This window comes from Pleurodeles waltl, chromosome 3_1 (genome assembly GCF_031143425.1).
Source record: "Pleurodeles waltl isolate 20211129_DDA chromosome 3_1, aPleWal1.hap1.20221129, whole genome shotgun sequence".
Lineage (NCBI taxonomy): Eukaryota > Metazoa > Chordata > Amphibia > Caudata > Salamandridae > Pleurodeles > Pleurodeles waltl.
In genome coordinates this window covers 1,794,697,235-1,794,720,222 of record NC_090440.1, presented here as the reverse complement: position 1 = coordinate 1,794,720,222, position 22,988 = coordinate 1,794,697,235, and positions in this window count along the sequence as shown.

Sequence of the window (22,988 nt, the reverse complement as noted above, 5' to 3'; positions counted from 1 at the left end):
TCCCCTAGGTGTCTAGTGTTAAAAAATTTGCAGGTTTGGTAGTTTTCCCTAGGTGCAGGCTGAGCTAGAGGCCAAAATCCACAGCCAGGCAGTATGTAAAAAACAGCTCTGATTTCTTTGGGAAAATATGATGTGTCCACGTTGTGTTTTAGGGCATTTCCTGTCACGGCTGTTAGGCCTACCCACACAAGTGAGGTACCATTTGTCTCACGAGACTTGGCAGAACACTGGGTAGAAGGAAATTTGTGGCTCCTCTCAGATTCCAGAACTTTCTGTCACCGAAATGTGAGGAAAAAGTGTTTTTTGGGCCACATTTTGAGGTTTGCAAAGGATTCTGGGTAACAGAACCTGGTGAGAGCCCCACAAGTCACCCCATCTTGGATTCCCCTAGGTGTCTAGTTTTTAAAAATGTGCAGGTTTGGTAGGTGCCACTAGGTACCGGAGGAGCTAGAGGCCAAAATCCACAGCTAGGCACTTTGCAAAATACAGCTCTGTTTTCTTTGGGAAAATTTGATGTGTCCATTTTGTGTTTCGGGGCATTTCCTGTCACGGGCGCTAGGCTACCCACACAAGTGAGGTACCATTTTTATCGGGAGACTTGGGGGAACGCTGGGTGGAAGGAAATTAGTGGCTCCTCTCGGATTCCAGAACTTTCTCTTACCAAAATATGAGGGAAAGGTATTTTTAGGACCGAATTGTGAGGTTTGCAAGGGATTCTAGGTAACTGAACCTGGTGGGAGCCCACAAGTCACCCCATCGTGGATTCCCCTAGGTGTCTAGTGTTAATAAATGTGCAGATTTGACAGTTTTCCCTAGGCACTTGCTGAGCTAGAGACCAAAATTCACAGCTAGGCACTTTGCAAAATACAGATCTGTTTTATTTGGGAAAGTGTAATGTGTCCACGTTGTGATTTGGGGCATCTCTGTTGCGGCCGCTAGGCCTACCTAAATAAGTGAGGTACCATTTTTATCGGGAGACTTGGGGAAATACTGGCTGGAAGGAATTTTGTGGCTCCTCTCAGATTCCAGAACTTTACTTCACCGAAATGTGAGGAAAAAGTGTTTTTTGGGCCACATTTTGAGGTTTGCAAAGGATTCTGGGTAACAGAACCTGGTGAGGGCCCCACAAGTCACCCCATCTTGGATTCCCCTAGGTGTCTAGTTTTTAAAAATATGCAGGTTTGGTAGGTTCCACTAGGTACCGGAGGAGCTAGAGGCCAAAATCCACAGCTAGGCACTTTGCAAAATACAGATCTGTTTTATTTGGGAAAATGTGATGTGTCCATTTTGTGTTTCGGGGCATTTCCTGTCACGGGCGCTAGGCTACCCACACAAGTGAGGTACCATTTTTATCGGGAGACTTGGGGGAACGCTGGGTGGAAAGAAATTCGTGGCTCCTCTCAAATTCCAGAACTTTCTTTCAACGAAGTATGTGAAAAAGTGTTTTTTTAGCCGAATTTTGAGGTTTGCAAAGGATTCTGGGTAACTGAACCTTGTGAGAACCCAACAAGTCACTCCATCATGGATTCCCCTAGGAGTCTAGTTTAAAAAAATGTACAGGTTTGGTAGGTTTGCCTGGGTGCCGGCAGAGCTAGAGGCCGAAATCCACAGCTAGGCACTTTGCAAAAAACAGCTGTTTTCTTTGGGAAAATGTGATGTGTCCCTGTTGTGTTTTGTGGCATGTCCTGTCATGGCCGCTAGGCCTACTTACACAAGTGAGGTATCATTTTTATCGGGATACGTGGGGGAACGCTGGGTGTAAGGAAATTAGTGGCTCCTCCTGGATTCCAGAACTTTCTCTTACCAAAATATAAGGGAAAGGTATTTTTTTGGCCGAATTGTGAGGTTTGTAAGGGATTCTGGGTAACTGAACCTGGTGGGATCCCCACAAGTCACTCCATCGTGGATTCCCCTAGGTGTCTAGTGTTAAAAAATGTGCAGATTTGGTACTTTTCCCTAGGCGCTTGCTGAGCTAGAGACCAAAATCCACAGCTAGGCACTTTGCAAAAAACAGCTGTGTTTTGTTTGGGAAAGTGTAATGTGTCCACGTTGTGCTTTGGGGCATTTACTGTTGCGGGCGCTAGGCCTACCTACACAAGTGAGGTACCATTTTTATCGGGAGACTTGGGGAAATACTGGTTGGAAGGAATTTTGTGGCTCCTTTCAGATTCCAGAACTTTACTTCACCAAAATGTGAGAAATAAGTGTTTTTTTGGCCAAATTCTGAGGTTTGCAAAGGATTCTGGGTAACAGAACCTGGTGAGAAACCCACAAGTCAATCCATCTTAGATTCCCCTGGGTGTCTAGTTTTACAAAATGTGCAGGTTTGGCAGGTTTCCCTAGGTGCTGGCTGATCTAGAGGCCAAAAGCCACAGCTAGGCACTTTGCAAAAAACAGCTCTGTTTTCTTTGGGAAAATGTGATGTGTCCAAGTTGTGTTTTGTGGTATTTCCTGTCATTAGCGCTAGGCCTACTCACACAAGTGAGGTATCATTTTTATCGGTAGTCGTGGGGGAATGCTGGGTGAAAGGAAATATGTGGCTCCTCTCAAATTCCAGAACTTTCTCTTCCAAAATATGAGGGAAAAGTTTTTTTGCAGATTTTGAGGGCTGCAAGGGATTCAGGGTAACTGAAACGGGTGAGACCCCCACAAGTCACCCCATCGTGGATTCCCCTAGGTGTCTAGTTTTAAAAAATGTACAGGTTTGGTATGTTTCCCTAGGTGCAGGCTGAGCTAGAGGCCAAAATCCACAGATAGGCAGTTTGTAAAAAACAGCTCGGATTTCTTTGGGAAAATGTGTTGTGTCCATGTTGTGTTTTAGGGCATTTCCTGTCACGGCAGTTAGGCCTACCCACACAAGTGAGGTACCATTTTTATCACAAGACTTGGCAGAACACTGGGTAGAAGGAAATTTGTGGCTCCTCTCAGATTCCAGAACTTTCTGTCACTGAAATGTGAGGAAAAAGTGTTTTTTGGGCCACATATTGAGGTTTGCAAAGGACTCTGGGTAACAGAACCTGGTGAGAGCCCCACAAGTCACCCCATCTTGGATTCCCCTAGGTGTCTAGTTTTTAAAAATGTGCAGGTTTGGTAGGTGCCACTAGGTACCGGAGGAGCTAGAGGCCAAAATCCACAGCTAGGCACTTTGCAAATTACAGCTCTGTTTTCTTTGGGAAAATTTGATGTATACATTTTGTGTTTCGGGGCATTTCCTGTCACGGGCGCTAGGCTACCCACACAAGTGAGGTACCATTTTTATCGGGAGACTTGGGGGAACGCTGGGTGGAAGGAAATTCGTGGCTCCTCTCAAATTCCAGAACTTTCTTTCAACGAAGTATGTGAAAAAGTTTTTTTTTAGCCGAATTTTGAGGTTTGCAAAGGATTCTGGGTAACTGAACCTTGTGAGAACCCAACAAGTCACTCCATCATGGATTCCCTTAGGAGTCTAGCTTTAAAAATGTTACAGGTTTGGTAGGTTTGCCTGGGTGCCGGCAGACCTAGAGACCAAAATCCACAGCTAGGCACTTTGCAAAAAACAGCTGTTTTCTTTGGGAAAATGTGATGTGTCCATGTTGTGTTTTGTGTCATGTCCTGTCATGGCCGCTAGGCCTACTCACAGAAGTGAGGTATCATTTTAAACAGGATACGTGGGGGAACGCTGGGTGTAAGGAAATTAGTGGCTCCTCTCGGATTCCAGAACTTTCTCTTACCAAAATATGAGGGAAAGGTATTTTTTGGACCGAATTGTGAGGTTTGCAAGGGATTCTGGGTAACTGAACCTGGTGGGAGCCCACAAGTCACCCCATCGTGGATTCCCCTAGGTGTCTAGTGTTAATAAATGTGCAGATTTGACAGTTTTCCCTAGGCACTTGCTGAGCTAGAGACCAAAATCCACAGCTAGGCACTTTGCAAAAAACAACTGTGTTTTCTTTGGGAAAGTGTAATGTGTCCACGTTGTGATTTGGGGCATTTCTGTTGCGGGCGCTAGGCCTACCTAAATAAGTGAGGTACCATTTTTATCGGGAGACTTGGGGAAATACTGGCTGGAAGGAATTTTGTGGCTCCTCTCAGATTCCAGAACTTTACTTCACCGAAATGTGAGGAAAAAGTGTTTTTTGGGCCACATTTTGAGGTTTGCAAAGGATTCTGGGTAACAGAACCTGGTGAGGGCCCCACAAGTCACCCCATCTTGGATTCCCCTAGGTGTCTAGTTTTTAAAAATATGCAGGTTTGGTAGGTTCCACTAGGTACCGGAGGAGCTAGAGGCCAAAATCCACAGCTAGGCACTTTGCAAAGTGTAATGTGTCCACGTTGTGCTTTGGGGCATTTCCTCTTGCGGGCGCTAGGCCTACCTACACAAGTGAGGTACAATTTTTAACGGGAGACTTGGGGAAATACTGGCTGGAACGAATTTTGTGGCTCCTCTCAGATTCCAGAACTTTACTTCACCAAAATGTGAGAAATAAGTGTTTTTTTGGCCAAATTCTGAGGTTTGCAAAAGATTCTGGGTAACATAACCTGGTGAGAAACCCACAAGTCAATCCATCTTGGATTCCCCTAGGTGTCTAGTTTTAAAAAATGTGCAGGTTTGGTAGGTTTCCCTAGTTGCTGGCTGATCTAGAGGCCAAAAGCCACAGCTACGCACTTTGCAAAAAACAGCTCTGTTTTCTTTGGGAAAATGTGATGTGTCCAAGTTGTGTTTTGTGTCATTTCCTGTCATTAGCGCTAGGCCTACTCACACAAGTCAGGTATAATTTTTATCGGGAGTCGTGAGGGAACGCTGGGTGGAAGCAAATTTGTGGCTCCTCTCAAATTCCAGAACTTTCTCTTCCAAAATATGAGGGAAAAGTGTTTTTTTGGCTGAATTTTGAGGTTTGCAAGGGATTCAGGGTAACTGAAACGGGTGAGACCCCCACAAGTCACCCCATCGTGGATTCCCCTAGGTGTCTAGTTTTAAAAAATTTGCAGGTTTGGTATGTTTCCCTAGGTGCAGGCTGAGCTAGATGCCAAAATCCACAGCTAGGCAGTTTGCAAAAAACAGCTCTGATTTCTTTGGGAAAATGTGATGTGTCCACGTTGTGTTTTAGGGCATTTCCTGTCACGGCAGTTAGGCCTACCCACACAAGTGAGGTACCATTTTTATCACGAGACTTGGCAGAACACTGGGTAGAAGGAAATTTGTGGCTCCTCTCAGATTCCAGAACTTTCTGTCACTGAAATGTGAGGAAAAAGTGTTTTTTGGGCCACATATTGAGGTTTGCAAAGGACTCTGGGTAACAGAACCTGGTGAGAGCCCCACAAGTCACCCCATCTTGGATTACCCTAGGTGTCTAGTTTTTAAAAATGTGCAGGTTTGGTAGGTGCCACTAGGTACCGGAGGAGCTAGAGGCCAAAATCCACAGCTAGGCACTTTGCAAAATACAGCTCTGTTTTCTTTGGGAAAATTTGATGTGTCCATTTTGTGTTTCGGGGCATTTCCTGTCACGGGCGCTAGGCTACCCACACAAGTGAGGTACCATTTTTATCGGGAGACTTGGGGGAACGCTGGGTGGAAGGAAATTCGTGGCTCCTCTCAAATTCCAGAACTTTCTTTCAACGAAGTATGTGAAAAAGTTTTTTTTTTTGCCGAATTTTGAGGTTTGCAAAGGATTCTGGGTAACTGAACCTTGTGAGAACCCAACAAGTCACTCTATCATGAATTCCCCTAGGAGTCTAGCTTTAAAAATGTTACAGGTTTGGTAGGTTTGCCTGGGTGCCGGCAGAGCTAGAGGCCAAAATCCGCAGCTAGGCACTTTGCAAAAAACAGCTGTTTTCTTTGGGAAAATGTGATGTGTCCATGTTGTGTTTCGGGGCATTTCCTGTCACGGGCGCTAGGCTACCCACACAAGTGAGGTACCATTTTTATCGGGAGACTTGGGGGAACGCTGGGTGGAAGGAAATTCGTGGCTCCTCTCAAATTCCAGAACTTTCTTTCAACGAAGTATGTGAAAAAGTTTTTTTTTTGCCGAATTTTGAGGTTTGCAAAGGATTCTGGGTAAATGAACCTTGTGAGAACCCAACAAGTCACTCCATCATGGATTCCCCTAGGAGTCTAGTTTTAAAAAATGTACAGGTTTGGTAGGTTTGCCTGGGTGCCGGCAGAGCTAGAGGCCGAAATCCACAGCTAGGCACTTTGCAAAAAACAGCTGTTTTCTTTGGGAAAATGTGATGTGTCCCTGTTGTGTTTTGTGTCATGTCCTGTCATGGCCGCTAGGCCTACTTACACAAGTGAGGTATCATTTTTATCGGGATACGTGGGGGAACGCTGGGTGTAAGGAAATTAGTGACTCCTCCTGGATTCCAGAACTTTCTCTTACCAAAATATAAAGGAAAGGTATTTTTTTGGCCGAATTGTGAGGTTTGCAAGGGATTCTGGGTAACTGAACCTGGTGGGAGCCCCACAAGTCACCCCATCGTGGATTCCCCTAGGTGTCTAGTGTTAAAAAATGTGCAGATTTGGTAGTTTTCCCTAGGCGCTTGCTGAGCTAGAGATCAAAATCCACAGCTAGGCACTTTGCAAAAAACAGCTGTGTTTTGTTTGGGAAAGTGTAATGTGTCCACGTTGTGCTTTGGGGCATTTACTGTTGCGGGCGCTAGGCCTACCTACACAAGTGAGGTACCATTTTTATCGGGAGACTTGGGGAAATACTGGTTGGAAGGAATTTTGTGGCTCCTCTCAGATTCCAGAACTTTACTTCACCAAAATGTGAGAAATAAGTGTTTTTTTGGCCAAATTCTGAGGTTTGCAAAGGATTCTGGGTAACAGAACCTGGTGAGAAACCCACAAGTCAATCCATCTTGGATTCCCCTAGGTGTCTAGTTTTACAAAATGTGCAGGTTTGGTAGGTTTCCCTAGGTGCTGGCTGATCTAGAGGCCAAAAGCCACAGCTAGGCACTTTGCAAAAAACAGCTCTGTTTTCTTTGGGAAAATGTGATGTGTCCAAGTTGTGTTTTGTGGTATTTCCTGTCATTAGCGCTATGCCTACTCACACAAGTGAGGTATCATTTTTATCGGGAGTCGTGGGGGAATGCTGGGTGGAAGGAAATATGTGGCTCCACTCAAATTCCAGAACTTTCTCTTACAAAATATGAGGGAAAAGTGTTTTTTTGCAGAATTTTGAGGGCTGCAAGGGATTCAGGGTAACTGAAACGGGTGAGACCCCCACAAGTCACCCCATCGTGGATTCCCCTAGGTGTCTAGTTCTAAAAAATGTACAGGTTTGGTATGTTTCCCTAAGTGCAGGCTGAGCTAGAGGCCAAAATCCACAGATAGGCAGTTTGCAAAAAACAGCTCTGATTTCTTTGGGAAAATGTGATGTGTCCATGTTGTGTTTTAGGGCATTTCCTGTCACAGCAGTTAGGCCTACCCACACAAGTGAGGTACCATTTTTATCACGAGACTTGGCAGAACACTGGGTTGAAGGAAATTTGTGGCTCCTCTCAGATTCCAGAACTTTCTGTCACTGAAATGTGAGGAAAAAGTGTTTTTTGGGCCACATATTGAGGTTTGCAAAGGACTCTGGGTAACAGAACCTGGTGAGAGCCCCACAAGTCACCCCATCTTGGATTCCCCTAGGTGTCTAGTTTTTAAAAATGTGCAGGTTTGGTAGGTGCCACTAGGTACCGGAGGAGCTAGAGGCCAAAATCCACAGCTAGGCACTTTGCAAAATACAGCTCTGTTTTCTTTGGGAAAATGTGATGTGTCCATTTTTTGTTTCGGGGCATTTCCTGTCACGGGTGCTAGGCTACCCACAAAAGTGAGGTACCATTTTTATCGGGAGACTTGGTGGAACGCTGGGTGGAAGGCAATTCGTGGCTCCTCTCAAATTCCAGATCTTTCTTTCAATGAAGTATGTGAAAAAGTGTTTTTTTAGCCAAATTTTGAGGTTTGCAAAGGATTCTGGGTAACTGAACCTTGTGAGAACCCAACAAGTCACTCCATCATGGATTCCCCTAGGAGTCTAGTTTTCAAAAATGTACAGGTTTGGTAGGTTTGCCTGGGTGCCGGCAGAGCTAGAGGCCGAAATCCACAGCTAGGCACTTTGCAAGAAACAGCTGTTTTCTTTCGGAAAATGTGATGTGTCCATGTTGTGTTTTGTGGCATTTCCTGTCATGGCCGCTAGGCCTACTCACACAAGTGAGGTATCATTTTTATCGGGATACGTGGGGGAACGCTGGGTGCAAGGAAATTAGTGGCTCCTCTCGGATTCCAGAACTTTCTCTTACCAAAATATGAGGGAAAAGTATTTTTTTGGCCGAATTGTGAGGTTTGTAAGGGATTCTGGGTAACTGAACCTGGTGGGAGCCCCACAAGTCACCCCATCGTGGATTACCCTAGGTGTATAGTGTTAAAAAATGTGCAGATTTGGTAGTCTTCCCTAGGCGCTTGCTGAGCTAGAGACCAAAATCCACAGCTAGGCACTTTGCAAAGTGTAATGTGTCCACGTTGTGCTTTGGGGCATTTCCTCTTGCGGGCGCTAGGCCTACCTACACAAGTGAGGTACAATTTTTAACGGGAGACTTGGGGAAATACTGGCTGGAACGAATTTTGTGGCTCCTCTCAGATTCCAGAACTTTACTTCACCAAAATGTGAGAAATAAGTGTTTTTTTGGCCAAATTCTGAGGTTTGCAAAAGATTCTGGGTAACATAACCTGGTGAGAAACCCACAAGTCAATCCATCTTGGATTCCCCTAGGTGTCTAGTTTTTAAAAATGTGCAGGTTTGGTAGGTTTCCCTAGTTGCTGGCTGATCTAGAGGCCAAAAGCCACAGCTACGCACTTTGCAAAAAACAGCTCTGTTTTCTTTGGGAAAATGTGATGTGTCCAAGTTGTGTTTTGTGTCATTTCCTGTCATTAGCGCTAGGCCTACTCACACAAGTCAGGTATAATTTTTATCGGGAGTCGTGAGGGAGCGCTGGGTGGAAGGAAATTTGTGTCTCCTCTCAAATTCCAGAACTTTCTCTTCCAAAATATGAGGGAAAAGTGTTTTTTTGGCTGAATTTTGAGGTTTGCAAGGGATTCAGGGTAACTGAAACGGGTGAGACCCCCACAAGTCACCCCATCGTGGATTCCCCTAGGTGTCTAGTTTTAAAAAATGTGCAGGTTTGGTATGTTTCCCTAGGTGCAGGCTGAGCTAGATGCCAAAATCCACAGCTAGGCAGTTTGCAAAAAACAGCTCTGATTTCTTTGGGAAAATGTGATGTGTCCACGTTGTGTTTTAGGGCATTACCTGTCACGGCAGTTAGGCCTACCCACACAAGTGAGGTACCATTTTTATCACGAGACTTGGCAGAACACTGGGTAGAAGGAAATTTGTGGCTCCTCTCAGATTCCAGAACTTTCTGTCACTGAAATGTGAGGAAAAAGTGTTTTTTTGGGCCACATATTGAGGTTTGCAAAGGACTCAGGGTAACAGAACCTGGTGAGAGCCCCACAAGTCACCCCATCTTGGATTCCCCTAGGTGTCTAGTTTTAAAAAATGTGCAGGTTTGGTAGGTGCCACTAGGTACCGGAGGAGCTAGAGGCCAAAATCCACAGCTAGGCACTTTGCAAAATACAGCTCTGTTTTCTTTGGGAAAATTTGATGTGTCCATTTTGTGTTTCGGGGCATTTCCTGTCACGGGCGCTAGGCTACCCACACAAGTGAGGTACCATTTATATCGGGAGACTTGGGGGAACGCTGGGTGGAAGGAAATTCGTGGCTCCTCTCAAATTCCAGAACTTTCTTTCAACGAAGTATGTGAAAAAGTTTTTTTTTTGCCGAATTTTGAGGTTTGCAAAGGATTCTGGGTAACTGAACCTTGTGAGAACCCAACAACTCACTACATCATGGATTCCCCTAGGAGTCTAGTTTTAAAAAATGTACAGGTTTGGTAGGTTTGCCTGGGTGCCGGCAGAGCTAGAGGCCGAAATCCACAGCTAGGCACTTTGCAAAAAACAGCTGTTTTCTTTGGGAAAATGTGATGTGTCCCTGTTGTGTTTTGTGGCATGTCCTGTCATGGCCGCTAGGCCTACTTACACAAGTGAGGTATCATTTTTATCGGGATACGTGGGGGAACGCTGGGTGTAAGGAAATTAGTGACTCCTCCTGGATTCCAGAACTTTCTCTTACCAAAATATAAGGGAAAGGTATTTTTTTGGCCGAATTGTGAGGTTTGCAAGGGATTCTGGGTAACTGAACCTGGTAGGAGCCCCACAAGTCACCCCATCGTGGATTCCCCTAGGTGTCTAGTGTTAAAAAATGTGCAGATTTGGTAGTTTTCCCTAGGCGCTTGCTGAGCTAGAGATCAAAATCCACAGCTATGCACTTTGCAAAAAACAGCTGTGTTTTGTTTGGGAAAGTGTAATGTGTCCACGTTGTGCTTTGGGGCATTTACTGTTGCGGGCGATAGGCCTACCTATACAAGTGAGGTACCATTTTTATCGGGAGACTTGGGGAAATACTGGTTGGAAGGAATTTTGTTGCTCCTCTCAGATTCCAGAACTTTACTTCACCAAAATGTGAGAAATAAGTGTTTTTTTGGCCAAATTCTGAGGTTTGCAAAGGATTCTGGGTAACAGAACCTGGTGAGAAACCCACAAGTCAATCCATCTTGGATTCCCCTAGGTGTCTAGTTTTACAAAATGTGCAGGTTTGGTAGGTTTCCCTAGGTGCTGGCTGATCTAGAGGCCAAAAGCCACAGCTAGGCACTTTGCAAAAAACAGCTCTATTTTCTTTGGGAAAATGTGATGTGTCCAAGTTGTGTTTTGTGGTATTTCCTGTCATTAGCGCTAGGCCTACTCACACAAGTGAGGTACCATTTTTATCGGGAGTCGTGGGGGAATGCTGGGTGGAAGGAAATATGTGGCTCCACTCAAATTCCAGAACTTTCTCTTACAAAATATGAGGGAAAAGTGTTTTTTTGCAGAATTTTGAGGTTTGCAAAGGATTCTGGGTAACAGAACCTGGTGAGAAACCCACAAGTCAATCCATCTTGGATTCCCCTAGGTGTCTAGTTTTACAAAATGTGCAGGTTTGGTAGGTTTCCCCTGGTGCTGGCTGATCTAGAGGCCAAAAGCCACAGCTAGGCACTTTGCAAAATACAGCTCTGTTTTCTTTGGGAAAATTTGATGTGTCCATTTTGTGTTTCGGGGCATTTCCTGTCACGGGCGCTAGGCAACCCACACAAGTGAGGTACCATTTTTATCGGGAGACTTGGGGGAACGCTGGGTGGAAGGAAATTCGTGGCTCCTCTCAAATTCCAGAACTTTCTTTCAACGAAGTATGTGAAAAAGTTTTTTTTTTTGCCGAATTTTGAGGTTTGCAAAGGATTCTGGGTAACTGAACCTTGTGAGAACCCAACAAGTCACTCCATCATGAATTCCCCTAGGAGTCTAGCTTTAAAAATGTTACAGGTTTGGTAGGTTTGCCTGGGTGCCGGCAGAGCTAGAGGCCAAAATCCGCAGCTAGGCACTTTGCAAAAAACAGCTGTTTTCTTTGGGAAAATGTGATGTGTCCATGTTGTGTTTTGTGTCATGTCCTGTCATGGCCGCTAGGCCTACTCACAGAAGTGAGGTATCATTTTAAACAGGATACGTGGGGGAACGCTGGGAGTAAGGAAATTAGTGGCTCCTCTCGGATTCCAGAACTTTCTCTTACCAAAATATGAGGGAAAGGTATTTTTTGGACCGAATTGTGAGGTTTGCAAGGGATTCTGGGTAACTGAACCTGGTGGGAGCCGACAAGTCACCCCATCGTGGATTCCCCTAGGTGTCTAGTGTTAACAAATGTGCAGATTTGACAGTTTTCCCTATGCACTTGCTGAGCTAGAGACCAAAATCCACAGCTAGGCACTTTGCAAAAAACAACTGTGTTTTCTTTGGGAAAGTGTAATGTGTCCACGTTGTGATTTGGGGCATTTCTGTTGCGGGCGCTAGGCCTACCTAAATAAGTGAGGTACCATTTTTATCGGGAGACTTGGGGAAATACTGGCTGGAAGGAATTTTGTGGCTCCTCTCAGATTCCAGAACTTTACTTCACCGAAATGTGAGGAAAAAGTGTTTTTTGGGCCACATTTTGAGGTTTGCAAAGGATTCTGGGTAACAGAACCTGGTGAGGGCCCCACAAGTCACCCTATCTTGGATTCCCCTAGGTGTCTAGTTTTTACAAATGTGCAGGTTTGGTAGGTTCCACTAGGTACCGGAGGAGCTAGCGGCCAAAATCCACAGCTAGGCACTTTGCAAAATTCAGATCTGTTTTATTTGGGAAAATGTGATGTGTCCATTTTGTGTTTCGGGGCATTTCCTGTCACGGGCGCTAGCCTACCCACACAAGGGAGGTACCATTTTTATCGGGAGACTTGGGGGAACGCTGGGTGGAAGGAAATTCGTGGCTCCTCTCAAATTCCAGAACTTTCTTTCAACGAAGTATGTGAAAAAGTGTTCTTTTAGCCGAATTTTGAGGTTTGCAAAGGATTCTGGGTAACTGAACCTTGTGAGAACCCAACAAGTCACTCCATCATGGATTCCCCTAGGAGTCTAGTTTTAAAAAATGTACAGGTTTGGTAGGTTTGCCTGGGTGCCGGCAGAGCTAGAGGCCGAAATCCACAGCTAGGCACTTTGCAAAAAACAGCTGTTTTCTTTGGGAAAATGTGATGTGTCCATGTTGGGTTTTGTGGCACTCCCTGTCATGGCCGCTAGGCCTACTCACGCAAGTGAGGTATCATTTTTATCGGGATACGTGGGGGAACGCTGGGTGTCAGGAAATTAGTGGCTCCTCTGGGATTCCAGAACTTTCTCTTACCAAAATATGAGGGAAAGGTATTTTTTTGGCCGAATTGTGAGGTTTGCAAGGGATTCTGGGTAACTGAACCTGGTGGGAGCCCCACAAGTCACCCCATCGTGGATTCCCCTAGGTGTCTAGTGTTAAAAAATGTGCAGATTTGGTAGTTTTCCCTAGGCGCTTGCTGAGCTAGAGACCAAAATCTACAGCTAGGCACTTTGCAAAGTGTAATGTGTCCACGTTTTGCTTTGGGGCATTTCCTCTTGCGGGCGCTAGGCCTACCTACACAAGTGAGGTACCATTTTTATCGGGAGACTTGGGGAAATACTGGCTGGAAGGAATTTTGTGGCTCCTCTCAGATTCCAGAACTTTACTTCACCAAAATGTGAGAAATAAGTGTTTTTTTGGCCAAATTCTGAGGTTTGCTAAGGATTCTGGGTAACAGAACCTGGTGAGAAACCCACAAGTCAATCCATCTTGGATTCCCCTAGGTGTCTAGTTTTACAAAATGTGCAGGTTTGGTAGGTTTCCCTAGTTGCTGGCTGATCTAGAGGCCAAAAGCCACAGCTAGGCACTTTGCAAAAAACAGCTCGTTTTCTTTGGGAAAATGTGATGTGTCCAAGTTGTGTTTTGTGGCATTTCCTGTCATTAGCGCTAGGCCTACTCACACAAGTCAGGTATCATTTTTATCGGGAGTCGTGGGGGAACGCTGGGTGGAAGGAAATTTGTGGCTCCTCTCAAATTCCAGAACTTTCTCTTCCAAAATATGAGGGAAAAGTGTTTTTTTGGCTGCATTTTGAGGTTTGCAAGGGATTCAGGGTAACTGAAACGGGTGAGACCCCCACAAGTCACCCCATCGTGGATTCCCCTAGGTGTCTAGTTTAAAAAAATGTGCAGGTTTGGTATGTTTCCCTAGGTGCAGGCTGAGCTAGAGGTCAAAATCCACAGATAGGCAGTTTGCAGAAAACAGCTCTGATTTCTTTGGGAAAATGTGATGTGTCCACGTTGTGTTTTAGGGCATTTCCTGTCACGGCAGTTAGGCCTACCCACACAAGTGAGGTACCATTTTTATCACGAGACTTAGCAGAATACTGGGTAGAAGGAAATTTGTGGCTCCTCTCAGATTCCAGAACTTTCTGTCACCGAAATGTGAGGAAAAAGTGGTTTTTGGGCCACATTTTGAGGTTTGCAAAGGATTCTGGGTAACAGAACCTGGTGAGAGCCCCACAAGTCACCCCATCTTGTATTCCCCTAGGTGTATAGTTTTTAAAAATATGCAGGTTTGGTAGGTGCCACTAGGTACCGGAGGAGCTAGAGGCCAAAATCCACAGCTAGGCACTTTGCAAAATACAGCTCTGTTTTCTTTGGGAAAATGTGATGTGTCCATTTTGTGTTTCGGGGCATTTCCTGTCACGGGCGCTAGGCTACCCACACAGGTGAGGTACCATTTTTATCGGGAGACTTGGGGGAACGCTGGGTGGAAGGAAATTTGTGTCTCCTCTCAAATTCCAGAACTTTCTTTCAACAAAGTATGTGAAAAAGTGTTTTTTTAGCAGAATTTTGAGGTTTGCAAAGGATTCTGGGTAACTGAACCTTGTGAGAAACCAACAAGTCACTCCATCATGGATTCCCCTAGGAGTCTAGTTTTCAAAAATGTACAGGTTTGGTAGGTTTGCCTGGATGCTGGCAGAGCTAGAGGCCGAAATCCATAGCTAGGCACTTTGCAAAAAACAGTTGTTTTCTTTGGGAAAATGTGATGTGTCCACGTTGTGTTTTGTGGCATTTCCTGTCATGGCCACTAGGCCTACTCACACAAGTGAGGTATCATTTTTATCGGGATACGTGGGGGAACGCTGGGTGAAAGGAAATTAGTGGCTCCTCTCGGATTCCAGAACTTTCTCTTACCAAAATATGAGGGAAAGGTATTTTTTTTGGCCGAATTGTGAGGTTTGCAAGGGATTCTGGGTAACTGAACCTGGTGGGAGCCCCACAAGTCACCCCATCGTGGATTCCCCTAGGGGTCTATTGTTAAAAAATGTGCAGATTTGGTAGTTTTCCCTAGGCGCTTGCTGAGCTAGAGACCAAAATCCACAGCTAGGCACTTTGCAAAGTGTAATGTGTCCACGTTGTGCTTTGGGGCATTTCCTCTTGCGGGCGCTAGGCCTACCTACACAAGTGAGGTACCATTTTTAACGGGAGACTTGGGGAAATACTGGCTGGAACGAATTTTGTGGCTCCTCTCAGATTCCAGAACTTTACTTCACCAAAATGTGAGAAATAAGTGTTTTTTTGGCCAAATTCTGAGGTTTGCAAAAGATTCTGGGTAACATAACCTGGTGAGAAACCCACAAGTCAATCCATCTTGGATTCCCCTAGGTGTCTAGTTTTAAAAAATGTGCAGGTTTGGTAGGTTTGCCTGGGTGCCGGCAGAGCTAGAGGCCAAAATCCGCAGCTAGGCACTTTGCAAAAAACAGCTGTTTTCTTTGGGAAAATGTGATGTGTCCATGTTGTGTTTTGTGTCATGTCCTGTCATGGCCGCTAGGCCTACTCACAGAAGTGAGGTATCATTTTAAACAGGATACGTGGGGGAACGCTGGGTGTAAGGAAATTAGTGGCTCCTCTCGGATTCCAGAACTTTCTCTTACCAAAATATGAGGGAAAGGTATTTTTTGGACCGAATTGTGAGGTTTGCAAGGGATTCTGGGTAACTGAACATGGTGGGAGCCCACAAGTCACCCCATCGTGGATTCCCCTAGGTGTCTAGTGTTAACAAATGTGCAGATTTGACAGTTTTCCCTAGGCACTTGCTGAGCTAGGGACCAAAATCCACAGCTAGGCACTTTGCAAAAAACAACTGTGTTTTCTTTGGGAAAGTGTAATGTGTCCACGTTGTGATTTGGGGCATTTCTGTTGCGGGCGCTAGGCCTACCTAAATAAGTGAGGTACGATTTTTATCGGGAGACTTGGGGAAATACTGGCTGGAAGGAATTTTGTGGCTCCTCTCAGATTCCAGAACTTTACTTCACCGAAATGTGAGGAAAAAGTGTTTTTTGGGCCACATTTTGAGGTTTGCAAAGGATTCTGGGTAACAGAACCTGGTGAGGGCCCCACAAGTCACCCCATCTTGGATTCCCCTAGGTGTCTAGTTTTTACAAATGTGCAGGTTTGGTAGGTTCCACTAGGTACCGGAGGAGCTAGCGGCCGAAATCCACAGCTAGGCACTTTGCAAAAAAGAGCTGTTTTCTTTGGGAAAATGTGATGTGTCCATGTTGTGTTTTGTGGCATTCCCTGTCATGGCCGCTAGGCCTACTCACGCAAGTGAGGTATCATTTTTATCGGGATACGTGGGGGAACGCTGGGTGTAAGGAAATTAGTGGCTCCTCTCGGATTCCAGAACTTTCTCTTACCAAAATATGAGGGAAAGGTATTTTTTTGGCTGAATTGTGAGGTTTGCAAGGGATTCTGGGTAACTGAACCTGGTGGGAGCCCCACAAGTCACCCCATCGTGGATTCCCCTAGGTGTCTAGTGTTAAAAAAATGTGCAGATTTGGTAGTTTTCCCTAGGCGCTTGCTGAGCTAGAGACCAAAATCCACAGCTAGGCACTTTGCAAAGTGTAATGTGTCCACGTTTTGCTTTGGGGCATTTCCTCTTGCGGGCGCTAGGCCTACCTACACAAGTGAGGTACCATTTTTATCGGGAGACTTGGGGAAATACTGGCTGGAAGGAATTTTGTTGCTCCTCTCAGATTCCAGAACTTTACTTCACCAAAATGTGAGAAATAAGTGTTTTTTTTGGCCAAATTCTGAGGTTTGCAAAGGATTCTGGGTAACAGAACCTGGTGAGAAACCCACAAGTCAATCCATCTTGGATTCCCCTATGTGTCTAGTTTTAAAAAATGTGCAGGTTTGGTAGGTTTCCCTAGTTGCTGGCTGATCTAGAGGCCAAAAGCCACAGCTACGCACTTTGCAAAAAACAGCTCTGTTTTCTTTGGGAAAATGTGATGTGTCCAAGTTGTGTTTTGTGTCATTTCCTATCATTAGCGCTAGGCCTACTCACACAAGTCAGGTATAATTTTTATCGGGAGTCGTGAGGGAACGCTGGGTGGAAGGAAATTTGTGGCTCCTCTCAAATTCCAGAACTTTCTCTTCCAAAATATGAGGGAAAAGTGTTTTTTTGGCTGAATTTTGAGGTTTGCAAGGGATTCAGGGTAACTGAAACGGGTGAGACCCCCACAAGTCACCCCATCGTGGATTCCCCTAGGTGTCTAGTTTTAAAAAATGTGCAGGTTTGGTATGTTTCCCTAGGTGCAGGCTGAGCTAGATGCCAAAATCCACAGCTAGGCAGTTTGCAAAAAACAGCTCTGATTTCTTTGGGAAAATGTGATGTGTCCACGTTGTGTTTTAGGGCATTTCCTGTCACGGCAGTTAGGCCTACCCACACAAGTGAGGTACCATTTTTATCACGAGACTTGGCAGAACACTGGGTAGAAGGAAATTTGTGGCTCCTCTCAGATTCCAGAACTTTCTGTCACTGAAATGTGAGGAAAAAGTGTTTTTTGGGCCACATATTGAGGTTTGCAAAGGACTCTGGGTAACAGAACCTGGTGAGAGCCCCACAAGTCACCCCATCGTGGATTCCCCTAGGTGTCTAGTGTTAAAAAATGTGCAGATTTGGTAGTTTTCCCTAGGCGCTTGCTGAGCTAGAGACCAAAATCCACAGCTAGGCACTTTGCAAAGTGTAATGTGTCCACGTTTTGCTTTGGGGCATTTCCTCTTGCGGGCGCTAGGCCTACCTACACAAGTGAGGTACCATTTTTATCGGGAGACTTGGGGAAATACTGGCTGGAAGGAATTTTGTGGCTCCTCTCAGATTCCAGAACTTTACTTCACCAAAATGTGAGAAATAAGTGTTTTTTTTTGGCCAAATTCTGAGGTTTGCAAAGGATTCTGGGTAACAGAACCTGGTGAGAAACCCACAAGTCAATCCATCTTGGATTCCCCTAGGTGTCTAGTTTTACAAAATGTGCAGGTTTGGTAGGTTTCCCTAGTTGCTGGCTGATCTAGAGGCCAAAAGCCACAGCTAGGCACTTTGCAAAAAACAGCTCGTTTTCTTTGGGAAAATGTGATGTGTCCAAGTAGTGTTTTGTGGCATTTCCTGTCATTAGCGCTAGGCCTACTCACACAAGTCAGGTATCATTTTTATCGGGAGTCGTGGGGGAACGCTGGGTGGAAGGAAATTTGTGGCTCCTCTCAAATTCCAGAACTTTCTCTTCCAAAATATGAGGGAAAAGTGTTTTTTTGGCTGCATTTTGAGGTTTGCAAGGGACTCAGGGTAACTGAAACGGGTGAGACCCCCACAAGTCACCCCATCGTGGATTCCCCTAGGTGTCTAGTTTAAAATAATGTGCAGGTTTGGTATGTTTCCCTAGGTGCAGGCTGAGCTAGAGGTCAAAATCCACAGATAGGCAGTTTGCAGAAAACAGCTCTGATTTCTTTGGGAAAATGTGATGTGTCCACGTTGTGTTTTAGGGCATTTCCTGTCACGGCAGTTAGGCCTACCCACACAAGTGAGGTACCATTTTTATCATGAGACTTAGCAGAATACTGGGTAGAAGGAAATTTGTGGCTCCTCTCAGATTCCAGAACTTTCTGTCACCGAAATGTGAGGAAAAAGTGGTTTTTGGGGCACATTTTGAGGTTTGCAAAGGATTCTGGGTAACAGAACCTGGTGAGAGCCCCACAAGTCACCCCATCTTGTATTCCCCTAGGTGTATAGTTTTTAAAAATATGCAGGTTTGGTAGGGGCCACTAGGTACCGGAGGAGCTAGAGGCCAAAATCCACAGCTAGGCACTTTGCAAAATACAGCTCTGTTTTCTTTGGGAAAATTTGATGTGTCCATTTTGTGTTTCGGGGCATTTCCTGTCACGGGCGCTAGGCTACCCACACAGGTGAGGTACCATTTTTATCGGGAGACTTGGGGGAACGCTGGGTGGAAGGAAATTCGTGTCTCCTCTCAAATTCCCAAACTTTCTTTCAACAAAGTATGTGAAAAAGTGTTTTTTTAGCCGAATTTTAAGGTTTGCAAAGGATTCTGGGTAACTGAACCTTGTGAGAAACCAACAAGTCACTCCATCATGGATTCCCCTAGGAGTCTAGTTTTCAAAAATGTACAGGTTTGGTAGGTTTGCCTGGATGCTGGCAGAGCTAGAGGCCGAAATCCATAGCTAGGCACTTTGCAAAAAACAGTTGTTTTCTTTGGGAAAATGTGATGTGTCCACGTTGTGTTTTGTGGCATTTCCTGTCATGGCCACTAGGCCTACTCACACAAGTGAGGTCTCATTTTTATCGGGATACGTGGGGGAACGCTGGGTGAAAGGAAATTAGTGGCTCCTCTCGGATTCCAGAACTTTCTCTTACCAAAATATGAGGGAAAGGTATTTTTTTTGGCCGAATTGTGAGGTTTGCAAGGGATTCTGGGTAACTGAACCTGGTGGGAGCCCCACAAGTCACCCCATCGTGGATTCCCCTAGGGGTCTAGTGTTAAAAAATGTGCAGATTTGGTAGTTTTCCCTATTCGCTTGCTGAGCTAGAGACCAAAATCCACAGCTAGGCACTTTGCAAAAAACAGCTGTGTTTTGTTTGGGAAAGTGTAATGTGTCCACGTTGTGCTTTGGGGCATTTACTGTTGCGGGCGCTAGGCCTACCTACACAAGTGAGGTACCATTTTTATCGGGAGACTTGGGGAAATACTGGTAGGAAGGAATTTTGTTGCTCCTCTCAGATTCCAGAACTTTACTTCACCAAAATGTGAGAAATAAGTGTTTTTTTGGCCAAATTCTGAGGTTTGCAAAGGATTCTGGGTAACAGAACCTGGTGAGAAACCCACAAGTCAATCCATCTTGGATTCCCCTAGGTGTCTAGTTTTACAAAATGTGCAGGTTTGGTAGGTTTCCCTAGGTGCTGGCTGATCTAGAGGCCAAAAGCCACAGCTAGGCACTTTGCAAAAAACAGCTCTATTTTCTTTGGGAAAATGTGATGTGTCCAAGTTGTGTTTTGTGGTATTTCCTGTCATTAGCGCTAGGCCTACTCACACAAGTGAGGTACCATTTTTATCGGGAGTCGTGGGGGAATGCTGGGTGGAAGGAAATATGTGGCTCCTCTCAAATTCCAGAACTTTCTCTTCCAAAATATGAGGGAAAAGTGTTTTTTTGGCCGAATTGTGAGGTTTGCAAGGGATTCTGGGTAACTGAACCTGGTGGGAGCCCTACAAGTCACCCCATCGTGGATTCCCCTAGGTGTCTAGTGTTAAAAAATGTGCAGATTTGGTAGTTTTCCCTAAGCGCTTGCTGAGCTAGAGACCAAAATCCACAGCTAGGCACTTTGCAAAGTGTAATGTGTCCACGTTTTGCTTTGGGGCATTTCCTCTTGCGGGCGCTAGGCCTACCTACACAAGTGAGGTACCATTTTTATCGGGAGACTTGGGGAAATACTGGCTGGAAGGAATTTTGTCGCTCCTCTCAGATTCCAGAACTTTACTTCACCAAAATGTGAGAAATAAGTGTTTTTTTGGCCAAATTCTGAGGTTTGCAAAGGATTCTGGGTAACAGAACCTGGTGAGAAACCCACAAGTCAATCCATCTTGGATTCCCCTAGGTGTCTAGTTTTACAAAATGTGCAGGTTTGGTAGGTTTCCCTAGTTGCTGGCTGATCTAGAGGCCAAAAGCCACAGCTAGGCACTTTGCAAAAAATAGCTCGTTTTCTTTGGGAAAATGTGATGTGTCCAAGTTGTGTTTTGTGGCATTTCCTGTCATTAGCGCTAGGCCTACTCACACAAGTCAGGTATCATTTTTATCACAAGACTTGGCAGAACACTGGGTAGAAGGAAATTTGTGGCTCCTCTCAAATTCCAGAACTTTCTCTTCCAAAATATGAGGGAAAAGTGTTTTTTTGGCTGCATTTTGAGGTTTGCAAGGGATTCAGGGTAACTGAAACGGGTGAGACCCCCACAAGTCACCCCATCGTGGATTCCCCTAGGTGTCTAGTTTAAAAGAATGTGCAGGTTTGGTATGTTTCCCTAGGTGCAGGCTGAGCTAGAGGTCAAAATCCACAGATAGGCAGTTTGCAGAAAACAGCTCTGATTTCTTTGGGAAAATGTGATGTGTCCACGTTGTGTTTTAGGGCATTTCCTGTCACGGCAGTTAGGCCTACCCACACAAGTGAGGTACCATTTTTATCACGAGACTTAGCAGAATACTGGGTAGAAGGAAATTTGTGGCTCCTCTCAGATTCCAGAACTTTCTGTCACCGAAATGTGAGGAAAAAGTGGTTTTTGGGCCACATTTTGAGGTTTGCAAAGGATTCTGGGTAACAGAACCTGGTGAGAGCCCCACAAGTCACCCCATCTTGTATTCCCCTAGGTGTATAGTTTTTAAAAATATGCAGGTTTGGTAGGTGCCACTAGGTACCGGAGGAGCTAGAGGCCAAAATCCACAGCTAGGCACTTTGCAAAATACAGCTCTGTTTTCTTTGGGAAAATGTGATGTGTCCATTTTGTGTTTCGGGGCATTTCCTGTCACGGGCGCTAGGCTACCCACACAGGTGAGGTACCATTTTTATCGGGAGACTTGGGGGAACGCTGGGTGGAAGGAAATTCGTGTCTCCTCTCAAATTCCAGAACTTTCTTTCAACAAAGTATGTGAAAAAGTGTTTTTTTAGCCGAATTTTGAGGTTTGCAAAGGATTCTGGGTAACTGAACCTTGTGAGAAACCAACAAGTCACTCCATCATGGATTCCCCTAGGAGTCTAGTTTTCAAAAATGTACAGGTTTGGTAGGTTTGCCTGGATGCCGGCAGAGCTAGAGGCCGAAATCCATAGCTAGGCACTTTGCAAAAAACAGTTGTTTTCTTTGGGAAAATGTGATGTGTCCACGTTGTGTTTTGTGGCATTTCCTGTCATGGCCACTAGGCCTACTCACACAAGTGAGGTATCATTTTTATCGGGATACGTGGGGGAAAGCTGGGTGAAAGGAAATTAGTGGCTCCTCTCGGATTCCAGAACTTTCTCTTACCAAAATATGAGGGAAAGGTATTTTTTTGGCCGAATTGTGAGGTTTACAAGGGATTCTGGGTAACTGAACCTGGTGGGAGCCCCACAAGTCACCCCATCGTGGATTCCCCTAGGGGTGTAGTGTTAAAAAATGTGCAGAATTGGTAGTTTTCCCTATTCGCTTGCTGAGCTAGAGACCAAAATCCACAGCTAGGCACTTTGCAAAAAACAGCTGTGTTTTGTTTGGGAAAGTGTAATGTGTCCACGTTGTGCTTTGGGGCATTTACTGTTGCGGGCGCTAGGCCTACCTACACAAGTGAGGTACCATTTTTATCGGGAGACTTGGGGAAATACTGGTTGGAAGGAATTTTGTGGCTCCTCTCAGATTCCAGAACTTTACTTCACCAAAATGTGAGAAATAAGTGTTTTTTTGGCCAAATTCTGAGGTTTGCAAAGGATTCTGGGTAACAGAATCTGGTGAGAAACCCACAAGTCAATCCATCTTGGATTCCCCTAGGAGTCTAGTTTTACAAAATGTGCAGGTTTGGTAGGTTTCCCTAGGTGCTGGCTGATCTAGAGGCCAAAAGCCACAGCTAGGCACTTTGCAAAAAACAGCTCTATTTTCTTTGGGAAAATGTGATGTGTCCAAGTTGTGTTTTGTGGTATTTCCTGTCATTAGCGCTAGGCCTACTCACACAAGTGAGGTACCATTTTTATCGGGAGTCGTGGGGGAATGCTGGGTGGAAGGAAATATGTGGCTCCTCTCAAATTCCAGAACTTTCTCTTCCAAAATATGAGGGAAAAGTGTTTTTTTGCAGAATTTTGAGGGCTGCAAGGGATTCAGGGTAACTGAAACGGGTGAGACCCCCACAAGTCACCCCATCGTGGATTCCCCTAGGTGTCTAGTTTAAAAAAATGTACAGGTTTGGTATGTTTCCCTAGGTGCAGGCTGAGCTAGAGGCCAAAATCCACAGATAGGCAGTTTGCATAAAACAGCTCTGATTTCTTTGGAAAAATGTGATGTGTCCATGTTGTGTTTTAGGGCATTTCCTGTCACGGCAGTTAGGCCTACCCACACAAGTGAGGTACCATTTTTATCACAAGACTTGGCAGAACACTGGGTAGAAGGACATTTGTGGCTC